This window comes from Chiloscyllium plagiosum, unplaced genomic scaffold (genome assembly GCF_037043375.1).
Source record: "Chiloscyllium plagiosum isolate Xiang-an unplaced genomic scaffold, Cpla_swu_hap1 HiC_scaffold_10, whole genome shotgun sequence".
Classification (NCBI taxonomy): Eukaryota; Metazoa; Chordata; class Chondrichthyes; order Orectolobiformes; family Hemiscylliidae; genus Chiloscyllium; species Chiloscyllium plagiosum.
Genome location: NW_028270148.1, coordinates 8,336,394 through 8,355,973, shown reverse-complemented (window position 1 = coordinate 8,355,973; position 19,580 = coordinate 8,336,394). Strand labels below are relative to the sequence as shown.

General features: G+C 44.7%; 1 long non-coding RNA gene across 1 annotated transcript in view; it reads right to left on the bottom strand.

Annotated features, from left to right (window-relative positions):
* Positions 1 to 18,217, bottom strand: part of LOC148148902 (uncharacterized) — a 47,647-nt gene extending 29,430 nt beyond the window's left edge. The window contains exons 1-2 of the long non-coding RNA XR_015758348.1: positions 18,112 to 18,217; positions 12,904 to 13,055 (exon numbers count right to left, since the gene is read on the bottom strand). This is a non-coding gene — a long non-coding RNA (uncharacterized LOC148148902). The remainder of the gene's footprint in view (positions 1 to 12,903; positions 13,056 to 18,111) is intronic.
* Positions 18,218 to 19,580: the final 1,363 nt, after the last annotated feature.

Sequence of the window (19,580 nt, the reverse complement as noted above, 5' to 3'; positions counted from 1 at the left end):
TTAATGAGTCTGAACTAATGAAACTTCACTTAAGATATTAAATATGCATATCTGTAACAACCCGACTGGGTGAAAGGACTTGACAAGAATCAAAAGAGGAAATTCCTGCGAGTGGACTTGGAAACTATAATTTGGAGGCTGGGCTCAGCGACTTAACACGACACGGTGTTCAATTATTGTCAGATGTTTCTATTCTGACAGCTCAATTCTCTTGTGGTATTGGCCCCAGGTTAGCAACTGTACAAAACAGTTATTATGGAGCTCGATCATAAGTCATGGATGGCAGAGTGACAGAGGGTGATGAGTGGATGATAAAAAAAAAATTCTCCTTTGTGGGAGATATTAGAACCTATGGATATAGGTTTAGATATAAGGGACCTCCTATTTACAATAGAGATGAGGAAGAATTATTTATCTTGGAGGGTCTTGAACCTTAGGAACAGTGTGTTGGAGATTCAGATTTTAAGGCAAAAATAGATGGATTCTTTACGAACATGCAAGCAACTGATGAGATACTGGACTGGAAGGTTGTGATCCAATCAGATCAGCCAAGATCTTCTCGAACAACAGAGTAGGCTCAAATTGCAGTTAGAGAAAGTGAGGACTGAAAACGCTGGAGGTCAGATATGAGAGTGCATTGTTGGAAAAGCACAGCAGGTCAGGCAGCTTTGGAGGAGCAGGAGAGTCCATATTTCGGGCATAAACCCTTATCAGGTTCCTGATCACAGGCTTATACCCAAAACGTTGATCCTCCTGCTCCTCGGATGTTGCCTGACTTGCTGTGCTTTTCCAGCAACACACTCTCGACACAAAGAGCTGAATGTCATTACAAATGTTCCTTTTTCTTATGGCTATATGAAAGCCTACGTTAAAACAGAGAGAATTCCAGCTTTACTAAGTGATATAAGTGATGATTGGTTAACATAATCAAACAAAATAAACTAGGTTACATTGAAGAATGATGATCATGATTTCAAGTCCCACTGCAGGGGCATTTCTATTTATTGACTTAATTTTCTTTTCTTTCAAATAACTTACACATGACCAACCCCGCCTTCCCTTAATGAAAAAGCGAAGTGAAGATTCAAGGCATACAATACATCCCACCAAGATTGAAACTAGGAGGAGCAGTGTTCATATCAGCTGTGGCTTTCTGTGCAGCCCTCCTGCTCTCAGAGGAAGGAAGAGTGGGTCCAAGTCCTGCTCCAGAGTCTAGCACACAGTATCTAGATCTCAATACTAGACTGGTGTCATGCCACACTGTTGGACATTCAGCTGCCCAAATCAACCTTCAAATTAATCACCTACCTGCCCTTTCAAGTGAATATAAAAGATCTCAGCACATTTTGGACAACAGGAGGAGAAAAGGTATTTTGTCAAAGTTTTACAACCTGTTGTCGTCGGGATTATTTGCAGGATTACCAATTCAAGGGGAAACCAACATTTAGACTGCATGAGAGGAGAGTGATGGTTGGTTAGTAATTGTTTGCCCTCTCAAAAAATATTAAAATCTTCAACAAAATGTGGGTTTTTTTCGGCAATACTCAAGTTCAATACGACCTAATGGCTGTCAGGGAAAGAGAGTTCTCCCCAGTGTCATAGCTCTGGATGTCGGATCCTCTGTCAATATTATTATAACAGACCATCTGGTGGTTTTAAAATCTTCTCTGACATTTAAATAATGATCACATTCTTGAACTACCCATGTGGATTGTGCCATCTCGAGGTCACAAAACTGCTTGAGAGATCATTTTCAGTTCGGACTCTAAGGGGAAAAGTCTCCCTTTCTTGCTATGGGATCTTTCTCTTCCACTTGAGAGGGCAGGCAAACTTACTGGCACCCAAAAAAACAGCACCTCCGTTAGTACAGCACCCTATCAGTACTGCACTAGGAAAGCTGGCTGAGATATTGTAGAGTCTCTTGATTGGGGGCTAGATTTGCAGGAAAGAATGTCTTCAGCTGAATCAAGACAAGCAGTTGAATGACACCTTTACTAACATCTTCCACCCCGACCTCAAATTTACCTGAACCATCTCAGACTCGTCCCTCCCCTTCCTAGACCTCTCCATTTCTATCTCGGACGACCGACTCAACACGGATGTTTACTATAAACTGACTGACTCCCACAGTTACCTAGATTACACCTCCTCCCACCCTGCCACCTGTAAAAACGCCATCCCATATTCCCAATTCCTTCGCCTTCGCCGCATCTGCTCCCAGGAGGACCAATTCCAATACCAAACAACCCAGATAGCCTCCTTCTTCAAATACCGCAATTTCCCCTCAGACTTGGTTGACGATGCTCTCCACTGCATCTCCTCCACTTCTCGCTCCTCTGCCCTTGAACCCTACCCCTCCAATCACCATCATGACAGAACCCCACTGGTCCTCACCTACCACCCCACCAACCACCAGATACATCGCATCATCCTTCGTCATTTCCGCCACCTCCAAACAGACCCCACCACCAAGGATATATTTCCCTCCCCTCCCCTATCAGCATTCTGGAAAGACCACTCCCTCTGCGACTCGCTCGTCAGATCCACATCCCCCACCAACCAAACCTCCACTCCCGCCACCTTCCCCTGCAACCGCAAGAAATGCAAAACTTGCACCCACACCTCCCCCCTCACTTGCCTCCAAGGCCCCAAGGGATCCTTCCATATCCATCAGAAATTCACCTGCACCTCCATACACATCATTTACTGCATCCGCTGCACCCGATGTGGCCTCCTATACATTGGGTAAACAGGCCACCTACTTGCGGAGACGTTTCAGAGAACACCTTTGGGATACCCGCACTAACCAACCCAACGCCCTGTGGTTGAACACTTTAACTCCCCCTCCCACTCCACCAAGGACATGCAGGTCTTTGGCCTCCTCCATCGCCAGACCATGGCAACACGACATCTGGAGGAAGAGCGCCTCATCTTCCTCTGAGGAACCCTCCAGCCACAAGGGATGAATGCAGATTTCTCCAGCTTTCTCATTTCCCCTCCCCCCTACCTTTTCTCAGTGCCACCCCTCAGACTCAGCACCGCCTTCTTGACCTGCAATCTTTTTCCCGACCTCTCCGTCCCCACCCCCTCTCCGGCCTATCACCCTCACCTTAACCTCCTTCCACCTTCGTATTCCCAACGCCCCTCCTCCAAGTCCCTCCTCCCTACCTTTTATCTTAGCCTGCTTGGCCTCCCCATTCCTGAAGAAGCGTTTATGCCCGAAGTGTCAATTCTCCTGTTCCTTTGATGCTGCCTGACCTGCTGCACTTTAAGCTCTGATCTCCAGCATCTGCAGTCCTCACTTTCTCCTCCCTGAATGGATAGATGCCAGCCAAGAGTTATCTGTTTGACATGTACACCACCTGCCATCACATTGATCATACAGAGCATCAGATGGATAAAAACAATGAATTACAGCATTAAAAACAAAATATGTTAACAATTCTCTAACACAGTGACAGAACGTACCTTTCAATAATCAAATAATGGCAGAATGTGATTTTCAACTGGCATAAAGAGTTCAATAATTTAATCTAACAGAACAGTGTGTTATTTGGAGTGGAGATGAAATAATTAATATTTTGCAATATTCCATCCTGCCAGGTGCACACATTATTCTGTTGCCCTTTGGACAACCTGTCCTCTCATTCAGCTCTGATCACAACCATCAAACCTTCATAGTGTGAGCTTTCAGATTATGAATCATTTTATCAACCTCTGCCTTTGACTTAATTTCTCCAGTAACTTCCTGGAAATTCTAGTTCAATATCTTCTCCAATTTTCTTTATTTTCTTGTCTTGCTGAAGAGTATTTTTTGAAAGTCTTTTTTTGTTCTTTCAGCCTGTTTCATCCACTCAAATGTATTCTTTATTCCTGCAATAGCTCTACCTCTGTCTGGTCTTTTCTCCCCTGCTCTCCTGACAGGGCTGATTAAACTATCTTGCGTTGCAGTTCTATAGCTAAGTTTAGATCAGAGTGGTACTGAAAAAGCACAACAGGTCAGGCAGCGTCCGAGGAGCAGGAAAATCGACGTTTCGGACAGAAGCCCTTCATCAGGAATAAAGGCTGGAAGTCTCCAGTGTGGAGTGGCTTTTCCAGCACCACTCTGATCTAAACTCTGGTTTCCAGCATCTGCAGTCCTCACTTTTGCCTAGTTCTACAGCTAACACAATTGTTCTAGTACCTCATTCAAAGTGTGACAATAGTTGGGGAGGGGGGAAGATTACCAGTGGCACGGTGGCTCAGTGGTTAGCACTGCTGTCTCACAGCACCTGGCTCCCAAGTTTGATTCCAGCCTTGGGTGACTGTCTGTGTGGAGTTGGCACATTCTCCCTGTCTCTGCATGGGTTTCCTCTGGTTTCCTTCTACAGTCACAAAGATGTGCAGGTTAGGGTGAATTGGCTGTGCTAAATTGCCCATAGTGTGAGGTGCATTAAACAGAGGGAAATGGGTCTGGTGGGCTACTCTTCAGAGGGTCAGTGTGGACTTGCTGGGTTGAAGGGCCTGTTTCCACACTGGAGGGAATCTAATTTATCACATGTAAACATTTTCCTACCGGAGTATTGCTTTTGATTCTGGGTACCACACTTCAGCAAGGATAGTCCTGGAGTGGGGTGAATGCAAATTCATCAGAAAAGCACTGAGGACATTGAGGGTTAATTTGTGAGGACAGGCACACAGGGCAGAATTGTATTACCTTGACTGCAGAAGATGAAAGGGTAACTTTATTGAAGTGTTTAATCTATTTAAAGAAAATAGTTGGGTTTCAAGATAAACTGTTTTCTTTCATGGTGGAAAGGGAATGCAATGATAAAATTAAATCGAGATCATTCAGAGGTGGTCACTGAAAGCTCTCCTTCCTTCACAAATGAAAAGAAATGCAAATCTGGAATTCACTTCCTCAGAAAGCTGTGTCTGATTGTCAATTGAAAATTCCAAAACAAAGAATGACAAAATTTTGTTCGGCTGAGGTCACACGGGACAATGGATCAAGGCAAGTCGATACAGTTCGAATACAGATCAATCGAGTTCTGACTGAATGGGACAACAGGCTGGAGGGAAAGAATGACCTCCCTCTGTTTTGATGTTCCTATCTCTCAAGTGCAGAAGCAATTTACTAGAACTGGTTTCAGGAGAGAGAAACTTCAGCTATGAAAATAGGTTGAAAACATTGGGAGTGTTTTCTCCGGACAGAACAGGGCTGAAAGAAGATCTGATGGAGGCAGCTGGACAGAATAGAAAGGCTGCAACTGTTTCTGCTTGATAAAGAAACAAGAGTAAGAGGAAAGGAGTGTCAATCGAATTGAAGCGTTAACTCTGAATTCCCCCCACAGATGCTGTCAGACCTGCTGAGCTTTTCCAGCAATTTCTGATTTACAGCATCTGCAGTACTTCCCAGTTTTTATTTCAGAATGACAGGGCAAAGATTTAAAGTAGTGTTCAAACCAAGCATGGGGGACGTCAGATTAAAAAAAACATTTTCACGCAGTGGTTGTTCAGGTTTGGATTTCACTGCCTGGAAATGTGGTAGAGATAGGTTCAATTCAGGAAGGCCTGGACTGGTTTCCTGGATAGAAGTGATGTGCAGGGATACGGAGAAAAGGCAGGAGATTAGCCCCAGATAATAGAGCTGGTATAGACACGATGGACTGAATGGTCTTCTCCTGCACTGAAATAATTCTGTCAAACTGAAAATGTGTTGCTGGAACAGCGCAGCAAGTCAGGCAGCATCCAGGGAACAGGAGAATCGACGTTTCGGGCATTCTGTTCCCTGGATGCTGCCTGACCTGCTGCACTGTTCCAGCAACACATCAAAGTAAAACTAAAGCTCGAATACAACAGGGTCTGTGGAATTCCAACCAGCTGTCTCTGGGAAGAGCACATTGCTGCTACTTTGATCGCTACTGCATTGGTGAGTTCAAGATAAGTGATGTGCAAATGAAGCAAGGATAATGTGAGAGAGAAACCATTTTCTCAGAGCACGTAGTGAGGGTATGGAATGGACTGTCTGGAAATGTGATGGAGGATGTTTTAACTGAGGTATTCAAGAGGGCATTGCATAGTTATTTGGACTGAGATAGTGTGCAGGGATGTGTGGAAAATGCAAGAGACTCATATGAGATAATAAAGATGTTGCAGATGTAATAATTCAGTGCGTCTGTGATATTGCTCCTTCCTTCAGTATTGATGGGTCAATATTATGAGATTCCATTCCCCCTTCCCCCATCTCTCACCTCTTCCTCTTGCCTCCTCCAACTACAACAAACACTGAGGGTACCCTTTAATTCATGACTGCAGCAGTTCAAGACCACGATTCAAGAGGAGGTGATGATCCAGTGGTATTACCCCTAGACTATCAATCCAGAGACCCTGGTAATGATCAGTGAACACAAGTTTGAATTCTGCCAAGGCAGATGTTGGAATTTGAATTCAATAAGTAGGGGGAATTCAGAGTTTAATGTGGTTTAATAAGGAATTGGAATTGGAATCCCTTGTTAAATGGAAGAGGGCGGCCTATGTAAAGATGAGGCGTGAAGGTTCAATTGGGGCGATTGAGAGTTATAAGGTAGCCAGGAAGGACCTGAAGAGAGAGATAAGAGCAGCAAGGAGGGGACATGAAAGGTCCTTAGTTGGTAGGATTAGGTAAAAACCCTAAGACTTTCTATAGGTATGTCAGGAATAAAAGAATGACTAGGGTCGGAATAGGTCCAGTCAAGGATAGTAGTGGGAAGTTGCGTGTGGAGGCTGAAGAGATTGGGGAGACACTGAATGAATACTTTTCATCAGTATTCAATCAGGAACAGGACATTGTTGTCAATGTGAAGACTGAGTCACAATTAAGTAGAATGGATAGCTTTGAGGTATGTAGAGAAGAGGTGTTGGAAATTCTGGAAAGGGTGAAAATAGATAAGTCCCCTGGGCCTGATGGCATTTATCCTAGGATTCTCTGGGAAGCAAGGAAGGAGATTGCAGAGCCATTGGCCTTGATTTTTATCTCCTCGTTGTCTACAGGAGTAGTGCCAGAAGATTGGAGGCTAGCAAATGTGGTTCCCTTGTTCAAGAAGGAGAGTAGGGATAACCCTAGTAACTATAGGCCGGTGAGTCTCACTTCTGTTGTGGGCAAAATCTTAGAGAGAATTGTAAGGGATAGGATTTATGAACATCTGGATAGGAATAATGTGATCAAGGCTAGTCAGCATGGTTTTGTGAAAGGCAGGTCATGCCTCACAAACCTTATTGAATTCTTTGAGAAGGTGACTAAGGAGGTGGATGAGAGGAAAGCGGTAGATGTGGTGTACATGGATTTTAGTAAGGCGTTTGATAAGGTTCCCCATGGTAGACTACTGCAAAAAATACGGAGGTATGGCATTGAGGGTGAGTTGGAGGTTTGGATTAGGAGTTGGCTGGCTGGAAGAAGACAGAGGGTAGTAGTTGATGGCAAAGGTTCATCTTGGAGTGCCGTCAATAGCGGTGTTCCGCAAGGATCTGTTTTGGGACCATTGCTGTTTGTCATTTTTATAAATGACCTGGAGGAGGGGTTAGAAGGTTGGGTGAGCAAGTTTGCGGATGATACGAAAGTCGGAGGAGTTGTAGACAGTGAGGAAGGATGTGGCAGGTTACAGCGGGATATAGATAAGCTGCAGAACTGGGCAGAAAGGTGGCAAATAGAGTTCAATGTAGCTAAGTGTGAGGTGATTCACTTTGGTAAGAGTAACAAAAAGATGGGGTACTGGGCTAATGGTCGGATACTTGGTAGTGTGGATGAGCAGAGGGATCTTGGTGTCCATGTACACAGATCTTTGAAAGTTGCCACCAAGGTAAATAGTGTGGTGAAGAAGGCATATGGCGTACTGGCTTTTATTGGTAGAGGAATTGAGTTCCGGAGTACTGAGGTCATGTTGCAGTTGTATAAGACTCTGGTGCGGCCGCATCTGGAGTATTGTGTGCAGTTTTGGTCGCCATACTATAGGAAGGATGTGGAGGCACTGGAATGGGTGCAGAGGAGGTTTACCAGGATGTTGCCTGGTATGGTAGAAAGATCATATGAGGAAAGGCTGAGGCACTTGGGGTTGTTTTCATTGGAGAAAAGAAAGTTTAGGGGTGACTTGATAGAGGTGTACAAGATGATTAGGGGTTCAGATAGGGTCGACAGTGACAATCTTTTTCCACGTATGGAGTCAGCTATTACAAGGGGGCATAGCTTTAAATTAAGTGGGGGTAGGTATAGGACAGATGTTAGGGGTAGATTCTTTACTCAGCGAGTCGTGAGTTCATGGAATGCCCTGCCAGTAGCAGTGGTGGACTATCCCTCATTATGGGCATTTAAGCGGGCATTGGATAGGCATATGGAGGATAGTGGGCTAGTGTAGGTTAGGTGGGCTTGGATCGGCGCAACATTGAGGGCCGACGGGCCTGTACTGCGCTGTATTCTTCTATGTTCTATGTTTTATGTCCACAAAACCATTATGAATTGTCAGGGGAAACCCATCTGGTTCACTCCTGTCCTTTAGTGAAGGAAACTGTCATCCTAACTTAATCTATAAGACCATAAGACAGAGGAGTGGAAGTAAGGCCATTTGGCCCATCGGGTCCACTGCGCCATTCAATCATGGCTGATGGGCGTTTCAACTCCACTTACCCGCATTCTCTCCGTAGCCCTTAATTCCTTGTGACATCAAGAATTTATCAATCTCTGCCTTGAAGACATTTAGCGTTCCGGCTTCCACTGCACTCTGCGGCAATGAATTCCACAGGCCCACCACTCTCTGGCTGAAGAAATGTCTCCGCATTTCTGTTCTGAATTTACTCCCTCTAATTCTAAGGCTGTGTCCACAGGTCCTAGTCTCCTCGCCTAATGGAAACAATTTCCGAGCGTCCACCCTTTCCAAGCCATGTATTATCTTGTAAGTTTCTATTAGATCTCCCCTTAATCTTCTAAACTCCAATGAATACAATCCCAGGATCCTCAGCTATTCCTCGTATGTTAGACCTACCATTCCAGGGATTATCCGTGTGAATCTCCGCTGGACATGCTCCAGTGCCAGTATGTCCTTCCTGAGGTGTGGGGACCAAAACTGGACACAGTACTCCAAATGGGGCCTAACCAGAGCTTTGCCGAAAATGCGTTGCTGGAAAAGCGCAGCAGGTCAGGCAGCATCCAGGGAACAGGAGAATCGACGTTTCGGGCATAAGCCCTTCTTCAGGAAAGGCTTTATAGAGCTTTATAGAGTCTCAGCAGCACAACAGTGCTTTTATATTCCAACCCTCTTGAGATAAATGACAACATTGCATTCGCTTTCTTAATCACGGACTCAACCTGCACGTTTACTTTCAGAGAATCCTCGACTAGCGCCCCCAGATCCCTTTGTACTTTGGCTTTATGAATTTTCTCACCGTTTCGCAAGTAGTCCATGCTTATATTCTTTTTTCCAAAGTGCAAGACCTCGCATTTGCTCACATTGAATTCCATCAACCATTTCCTGGACCACTCTCCCAAACTGTCTCGATCCTTCTGCAGCCTACCCACTTCCTCAGTACTACCTGCCTGTCCACCTAACTTCGTATCATCAGCAAACTTCGCTAGAATGTCCCCAGTCCCTTCATCCAGATCATTAATATATAACGTGAACAACACTGAACCTTGCGGAACACCGCTTGTCACCGGATGCCATTCCGAAAAAGAACCTTTTATCCCAACTCTCTGCCTTCTGTCAGACAGCCAACCCTCAATCCATACCAGTAGCTCACCTCGAACACCATGGGCCCTCACCTTACTCAGCAGCCTCCCGTGTGGCATCTTATCAAAGGCCTTTTGGAAGTCTAGACAGACCACATCCACTGGGTTTCCCTGGTCTAACCTACTTGTCACCTCTTCAAAGAATTCCAACAGGTTTGTCAGGCACGACCTCCCCTTACTAAATCCATGTTGACTTGTTCTAATCCGACCCTGCTCTTCCAAGAATTTAGAAGCCTCATCCTTAATGATGGATTCTAGAATTTTACCAACAACCGAGGTTAGGCTAATCGGCCTATAATTTTCCATCTTTTGTCTTGATCCTTTCTTGAACAAGAGGGTTACAACAGCGATCTTCCAATCATCCGGGACTTTCCCTGACTCCAGTGACTTTTGAAAGATCTCAAGCAACACCTCTGCTATTTGCTCAGCCATCTCCCTCAGAACTCTCGGATGTAGCCCATCATGGCCAGGAGATTTATCAATTTTAAGATCTGTTAACTTTTCTAGTGCTTCCTCTTTTGTAATGGCAACCATACTCTACTCAGCCCCCTGACTCCCTTTAATTGTTGCGATATTACTCATGTCTTCCACTGTGAAGACTGATGCAAAGTACTTATTAAGTTCTCCAGCTATTTCCTTATCTCCCATCACTAGGTTTCCAGCATCAGTTTGAAGTGGCCCAATGTCTACTTTTGCCTGTCGTTTGTTTCTTATGTATTGAAAGAAACTTTTACTATCATTTCTAATATTACTGGCTAGCCTATCTTCATATTTGTTCCTCTCTTTCCTTATTTCTCTTTGTTATCCTGTTTTTGTAGCCTTCCCAATCTTCTGATTTCCCAGTGCTCTTAGCCACTTTATAGGATCTCTCTTTTTCTTTAATACATTTCCTGATTTCCTTTGTCAGCCATGGCTGTCTAATCCCTCGCCAGATAATCTCTCTTTTCTTGGGGATGAACCCCTGTACAGTGTCCTCAGTTACACCAACAAACTCCTGCCATTTTTGCTCTACTGTCTTCCCTGCTAGGCTCTGCTTCCAGTATATTTTTGTCAGTTCCTCTCTCATGCTCTCATAATTACCTTTATTTAACTGTAACACCATTACATCTGATTTTGCCTTCTCTCTTTCAAACTGCAGACTGAACTCTACCATATTATGACCGCTGCTTCCTAACTGTTCCCTTACTTCAAGATTTTTTATAAAGTCTGGTCCATTACATAGCACTAGGTCCAGAATAGCCTGCTCCCTTGTGGGCTCCATGACAAACTGTTCCAAAAAGCCATCCTGCAAGCTTTCCATGAATTCCCTTTCTTTGGATCCACTGGCAACATTATTTACCCAGTCCACCTGCATATTGAAGTCTCCCATGATCACCGTGACCTTGCCTTTCTGATATGCCTTCTCTATTTCCCGGTACATGTTGCGCCCCTGGTCCTGCCCACTGTTAGGAGGTCTGAACATAACTCCCACTATGGTTTTATTGCCTTTGTGGTCCCTCAATTCCACCCACACAGACTCCACATCATCCGACGCTATGTCATTCAGTGCCATAGATTTAATTAATTTTGTTCTTGACTAACAAGGCAACCCTGCCCCCCTCTGCCCACCTCCTTGTCTTTTCGATAAGTTGAAAACCCTTGGATGTTTAACTGCCAGTCCTGACCCCCCTGCAACCACGTCTCTGTGATGCTACCACATCATAATCATTCACGATGATCTGTGCCATTAGTTCATCTGCTTTGTTACAAATGCTATGAGCATTCAGGTAAAGTGCCTTAATGCTAACTTTCTTATCATTAGAGATATTGGAAATCATAAGATGTCCTAAGTTATCCTTCCTTTTTGCTGCATTCCCAGTCTGCCTCAAGTTTAAATCCACCTGCACACATGCTATCCTGCTGCTTCTCTTTCCATTTAACTCCATACTCCCTGTCGCTTTCACTTTCCCTTCCCCCCAACTCAGAAGTTTAAAGTCCTACTGACCACCCTATTTATCCTCTTCGCTAGAACATTGGTAGAGGCTGATCGGTTCAGGTGGAGACCATCCCAACGGTACAGATCCCCCCGGTTCCAAAACTGATGCCAATGCCCCATGAAGTGGAATCACTCTTTCCCACATCAATCCCTTAGCCATGTGTTTACTTCCCTAATTTTCTTATCCCTATGCCAATTGGCACGTGGCTCGGGCAGTAATCTGGAGATTATGACCCTTGAGGACCTGTACTTCAATTTCCTTCCAGTGCTTGTTAATCTCCAAACAGGTCCTCCACCCTATGTTGTTAGTCCCAACGTGGATCACAACAACTGGATCCTCCCCCTCCCGCTCCAATATCCTTTCAAACCGGTCAGAGATGTCCCGCACCCTGGCACCGGGCTAGCAACACCATGCGAGACTCCCGATACGGCTTGCAAAGGATACTATCTGTCCCTCTAATTATAGAATCCCCTATAACAACTCCTTGTCTTTTTGCTTCCCCCTCTTGAATGGCCTTCTGCACCATGGTGCCGGGGTCAGCTGGCTCATCCTGTCCACAGCCCTTTTCCTCATCCGTATAGGGAGCAAGAATCTCATATCTGTTGGACAAGGTCAAGGGCTGAGGCTCCTGCAGTCCTGCACTCAGGTTCCCCCTACCTGCCTCACTTACAGTCACACTCTGATGTCCCTGATCACTAACTGGATGTGAATTACTTAATCTCCCAGGTGTGACTGCCTCCTGAAACAAAGCGTCCTGGTAACTCTCCCCCTCCCGGATGGGCCGCAGTGTTTGAAGCTCAGACTCCAGATCATCATCTCTGATGCGGAGTTCTTCCAGCAACAAACACTTGCTGCAGATGTGGTCACTGCCATTCACAATGGGATCAGCCAGCTCCCACATCATACAGCTACAGCACTTCACCTGCCCAGCCATCTCTGCGGTGTGCTTTTTTTCCCCCCACAGAAGGAGCGGGAGCAGCAGGGGGAAGTGACGACGACCAGAGCGGGAGCAGCAGGGGGAAGTGACGACGACCAGAGGGGCAGCCGGGAAGGAAAGCAATGAGTATATAAATCGGGAAGGCGCCTCTGGTCGTCGTCACTTCCCCCTGCTGCTCATGCTCCTTCTGTGAGGGAAGAAAAAACTCACCGCTGCCCGATACCGGTAAGTAATTTTAAAGCAAACTGTCTTACCTTAGCTACAGTCTTCCGGGTTCGTTTAACCTCAGCTGCTGCTCGCACTCAAGGTGACCGTTGGCGTCGAATGGTGAGTATTTATACTCACCCCTTTCCTTCCCGCCTGCCCCTCTGGGCGTCGTCACTGCCCCCTGCTGCTCCCGCTTCTTCTGTGAGGAAAAAAAACTGGACCTGCTGAGTTTCTCCAGCATGTTTGAGGAACACATTAACTTCTTTTTCACTAAGATTTTGACCATTTGATGAGCTGCTTCTGCTGCTCCCCTCCCTTCCATCTGTCCACAGAACCAAACTTCCAATCAAACTTCTTGCCGCCTTACCTCCATACATGCATCATTCTGTACTTCTGTCCTGTCTCCCGTGGTGACACTCCTGGCTCATCTCACCCATGACACTTACCTCTATCCAATTCCCACAAAACCACTGATCAGCCACTTCCTTCTGGGTTCCTGTCTTGGCAAATATCTCCACCATTCTCTATTCAGTTATTGTTTCCTTTCTTCTTCAAATCTGCTATAATTACACCTGCCTTCAAGAAAAAAAACACTTCATTACACCCTCCTTACAAACTAGCACCCTGTCTCCAAAATCTTTTCTCTCCAAAGTCTAGGCATCTCCTGAATCCATCTTTCAGGCATAAACACCTCAACAAGGGATTTTCTTAACTGGAAAGCTAAGTAGGTTGAGCTTGTATTTATTGGAATTTAGAAAAATGATATGAGACTTTATTGAAATTTATAAGATTCTTAATATTCTATATAAGAGAATGTCACAGGGTAGATGCAGAATGGTTGTTTCCTCCTGTCAGATAGTCTAGGACCAGTGGACATCATCTGAGAGTAGGGGACTACCCATTTAAAACAGAGATGAAGAGGAATTTTTTCTCTCAGGGGACAGTGAACTCTTCACAACCGAAGGCTGTCAAGTCTGGTTATTAAAGTATAATCAAGGCGAAGATAGATTTTTTTGAGCAGTAAGGGAAATCAAGGGTTATGGTATAAGAAAGGAACTTGAAGTTGAGGATTATCAGATCCTCCATTGAATAATGGAGCAGATTCAATGGGTTTACTTTTGTTCTTACATCTTGTGTTCTTAAATGTTTGTGATTTTTAAATAGCAAGGTCACTGAAGTGGTTGTATCTCCGGCCTGATCCCTTTCATAATCATTGGGACTGTATTTCTACAAGAACTATCTGTAAGTTTTCAAACACTGCCAGTTACTGACAGGCACCTGTGGTTACTGAAATATTCTGTCTCCAACAACGATAAGGATTGTATTTACAATTAAGGTCATTTATATATCGGACATCGCTAAGCTGCTTCACAATTCCGTTCAGAGTTTAAATTGACGCATTCCTCCACTCAGAAACCAATGATATATTCTGACAATGTTAGGGTACTGCTGAAAGCCCTTTTATAGAGAGAACTTTTTGATGATGATTCTTTATTTCTGCACACTCATCTTTCCTTTCTGTACTTGCCCTAACGATACTAACTTTTCCCACAAAGCTCTGTCACTTTTACATTTCAAATCTCCTACCTTCTGTGATATCACAGACAAAGTTCTGCTCTCCCCTCAGATGGACGGATGACAGGTTTGCGAGACAAAGTGATGACAAACAGTGCAGGTTCAAGGCCTAGCACTGGCTGAGATTACCATGATAGTTCCATCTTCTTCAACTTCTCCCCTTGCCTGAGACAGTGTTACTGTCATGTTAAACCATCACCAGGCATCTCTCTCTGTAATGAGCGAGTAGCCCTATGGTCCTCTGGGACAATGGTGACCTTACATGTACATCCTTGCCTCTTCACTTGCTTAAATCCTGTGACATTTTTCAACCTTTCTGATGTTGGTGAAATGGTAATTCTGTGCCTCTCCTCAAAGGCACTGCCTGAACTGCTGCGTATTTGCAGCATATTCAGTTTCTATTGGAGTGACTGCCAAGTTGCATCGAGCTAATGTCCTCTCTCCCCTCACCGCCCGACCCCACTATCATTCCCAGGTGAAGAAATTGTCAGCTTCTGACTGGCTTATTTTTCCAACAATGCCCTTACTCAAAAACCAACCTTTCCTTTGAGAGCATTGAAAGAGGGTGGAGGGGTGGTATTCAACTATACTAGACATCACGACCATGGCAAATTCTGACCTCAGCTAATGATCTCCAATCCTATTCATCTCACACCTCACTCCGAAACACACACATGCACACACACACACACACACACATACACATACACACAAATCCTTCTGACAGAGAGAATAAATTGAGATCAACTTCCAGGATCCTAATCAATGACCCCCTTTCTCATCCTAGCCTCAACTTGCCAAGGTGCTGGGACAAGAGAGAGGGCGGGTCATATCTTTTGGTACCTACTGAACAGGTCAGAACAAAGGAATAGGGTACTGCATTTCTATGGTAAAAACAATGACTGCAGATGCTGGAAACCAGATTTTGGATTAGTGGTGCTGGAAGTGCAAAACAATTCAGGCAGCACCGGGCGGTGGGGAAAGAGTGCGGGTGTTTATTTTCTGTCGGCAGCTGATCTGTTGCAGGGACAGAGACCTCTCAAGAGTCCCTCCCCAATTCCAGTCTAATGTAGCCTCAATCTCTGCTCATAAATCACCATCCCCATATCTGGCCAGCTCCTTCTCTCTCTGTCACACACACATACGTTTCAGACACAGTCTGGAAATCATAAAGATGGTTCGAATCAATTGGGGGCAGACTCAAAGACTATCCCACGGGGGCTCCTACAAGCTGACATGAGGTTAATATGTACCTGTCAACTCCCTACCCAGTTTAACTCTTCCACTGTCGAGATAGGGCAGGGGGAGGGGGTTGGGCAGGACAATGGGGGTGGGCAGGAGGAGGGGGTCTTGTCAATACCTTTGCAGGAGGTTCCCCTTTGGTTATAGATTACATCAACTACTTGTACTGAGATGGCAGCTCGTAAAATTCTGCCCCATTCTATTATACCCGAAAGCAAAAAAACCCTAAGTCTGCTTTCTGAGAGTCTGGATTGAATTACCAAGGCTGGAGTTTAGACTTGCTGGGGATGCGGGGACATTCCTATTCACGTGAAGAAATATCACAAGTTCTTTCGCTGACAACTTCTCAGCTCCCCCTACACAGGCACACGCACACACAGACACATAGACACATACAGACAGACATAGATACAGATATGCACACAGACACACAGACAGACACACAGGTACAGACACACGCACACAGGCACATAGACACGCACAGACAGACACACAGGTACAGACAAACACAGACACAGATACAGACACGCACACAACATTCACCGAGTTCTGATAAAATAAATCTAACCTAAAGTCGCCAAAGTCTTACCAGACCACGGGGCTGCTCTCTCATTCAATACAAGCAGTTGGTGGTTTAACCTGAGTCACCAGTCTCTGATGTTAACCTATCGTTTGGGTTTTTTTTCGTAGGCTCGAGGATCCTGCAGTTTATCTCTCACCCGAAGTCATTTTCAGATTCAAAGCTCCCTTTCTTTATATTTTTTTATATTCATTCCCAAAGCAACAACCTCTGAACCAGCTCCCTTCTCTGTCCCCACTAAAAACACTTCGATGACACCCTTGTAACTTTTTGCAAGATTGCAATGAAATTCGGTCACGCAGCCCAACGTAGGAAATAACTGGGAGATTTTGAACACCTACGCTGTTCTGCTAGCAGTTAAAATCGAAACCTGGGTCTTTAATTCACTCTCGTTGGCTCAAGGCACAAGCTCAAACACAAGTCACAGATATTTTGCTCCAAGTTTCTATTTCAAATAACGAACATACAAAAGAAATAACATTTCGTAGTGATTAGCTTTTCTACGTCGGTGGCAATCGGCGTTATATTTCACTGACTGATATTAGAAAAAAAACTTTTTTCAATAGAGAAGTTTTTAAAAGACTTTAAAAATCGAAGTCTCCTGCTTCGATTCTGAGCTGGTATTACACCGCCACCTCGCGGCTGGACTGAGGATCTGCATCCAGTCAGGTCCCAGGAACCAGGAGGGACTCAGAGGGAGGGAATGCGTTCAGATTCTCTTTGACTACACGTGGGGGAGCAGCCAGGTCTGTAATCTCTCCACTTATGTCGTACAGTGAAAACAATAGCCAACGTATTTAAACACAACGCAGTCCCTGTATCAAATAGGTCAAGCAGCCGAGCAGTAATTAGATTTAAATGGCGTCTCCGATAATGAATTACATTGCAAACAAAATCCAAAGTCGCTGAAAGTTTTTAAAGTTCAAATTTGTGAGTTTTCTTTCTGGATTGTTGAACCGCAGATTGGAGTTGAACGAGATAACCGTCATGAAAAGTCGTTATTTTAAAACCAAACTTATTTCTAACTTCTCGTGATTCCAGGTAACTTTTATAAACTGGGAGACAATCCCTTTGCGGATTGACAGGGTTTGTGTCTGTCTCTTTGTGCTTATTTCTTTTTGTGTTGATGTCTGTGTGATTGTGTGTCTGTGTTTGTCTGTGTGTGTGAGACTGTGTTCATATCTGTGTGATTGTGTGTCGGTCTGCTTCTGTCTGTGTGTGTGTGCGTGTGTTTAAGTGTGTTTTGAGAGACAGTGCATACAAAACAGCGGACTATGTGACGAATCTCCCTTATCGCTTGCCACCCCCTCTCTCAGGAGTAGCCCCCCGCCTCTCTCTCTCTCTCTTAGCCTCCCCAATCTGCCCCACCCCGGCAGCTCAGTCGTGGAGCTGCTTCAGTCAAGGATCAGTGCTGGGGCTTTGTCCGCTGAGAATGAACAAGAGCCTGTAGTTGTTCTTTTGTTATTGCTAATTCACACACTAAAAACACTCTCTAGGGATAACTCGAAAGTATCTCAATGAGTTCCTACTCTGCCCGGTCCAAAGTGGAAGCAAGTCGCGCGCTCCAAATAGAAAAGACAAGTATCAGGAAGTTTAAAATAAAACCCCACAGTTAGCACAAGGTGAATTATTGCAGTGAATCGCCGGCCCCCACCAATTGTATCTCAACTCAGGCATTACACTGAGAGTTTAGACAAAACATTCATTCCAATACAACCACTCTTAATTTAAAATTCCCATCTCCATATGTACATCACGAAATGCATTCAAATGTATAAATAAAGCTCTTCACGTTAGGAGTGAAATCTTTTCGAAAAAAAATTGCTTAAACCGTGTAGTGAAAGAACAGACAGCAAACCTGTACAGACAGGGAATTCCTGGAGACGGAGGTTAGCGCACACAGGCAGGGATTGAGTTGGGGAACTTAGGGAAGTCCTTTTTGCCGGATTGACTCTCAGTCTGCAGTCTCTCTCTCTCTCTCTCTCTCTGTCTCCCTCTGTGTCTGTCTGGAATGGGACGATCCTATGTCGGAAAACCCAGCTTAATACTGACCTATTCTATAGCCTATGCAACAGCGAAAAAAAATGCCGCTTTCGTAAACCATTACGAAACGAGACTTAAGAGGGAGGGGGTAAACGTGAAGAGGGAAAAAGAGTGTCATAGTGGGATCATGCAATATCTGATTTGAATAAAGGCAGCCAACATTTTGCATACTTGTCTAACGTAATTACATTCCATTGCTAAGGCCATCATCATCTTCATACAATATTCCTCAAGCCAAGTCTGAGAGTTCCAGACACACAGTTGTGAGTTTAACAGTGAATCGTACAGAAACGATTGTCCCGAACAGCCTGAATCTTTACTGAGATTTCCAACACCTCCTCCCTCATTGCTCCCAAAACTGCTCTCGATTTATTTACAGTTGGGGAAAAGCAAATCACATTTTTTAAGGCAATCTATTTGGAGATGGATAAAAACTTTGGGAGTGGGGGGGGGGGGAGGAAAACTCCAGGACCTTGAGCAAAATTGAGGCTTTGTAATTTTCTCTTTCTTTGCTTCTGATCTGAAATTGCGAGCGAGAGGCTTTCCAAAGGACGGAGTTTGAGTTTTTGCAAATTACTGTCGCATCTTCTTTTATGATTCATGAGTTTTATTCAGCACCAGCACCACCCCGATTCAAACAGCCCCCTTCCAAAAGTAATAGGATAATGATTCTCCATCCCCTCCCCGCTACTCCTTATTTCTAATTCACTCGCTGAAATTAAGGAAGTTATATCTATATCAGGGGGAATCTGACCTGGTCTTGCCTGTGCTCTGTGACCGCCTTCAGACCCGGTTCAGTGCTGGCACTTAAGACAGCAGAAGGGTTTATTGCTGCTTTATGTGATAAGGGGGGAACTGCAGTAAAATTGCCAATTGCAGGAATGAAATCCAATCCACCTTCGCTCTCTCCTGTTCAGTGACCTATCTAGACATAACGTGCATAGCAAAGCGGGAATACCGAACCTCAGATGCGGTAAAGCTCATCATTGGGAATCTAGTCAGACTGCCTTGGGATACTCGCTTTGGCTCCTAGAATCACACAGGAGACATCCCGGAAAAGCGGAAGAACTCCTTCGGCTGGCGAATTTATTGGTATTACACAAGTTGATTTTAGGAATAGATTTGGGGCAGAGGGGGCGGGAAGGAACAACAGTTTCATTGGTCTGAGGTGATGCAATGCAATTAGTGCGAGATCTTTCTGAAGTATTGGCGAGGAGGGGGAGGCGGTCCCTTTAATGAACCAGACACACACATTTAACAACTTGATCTAAAATGATAGCTTTA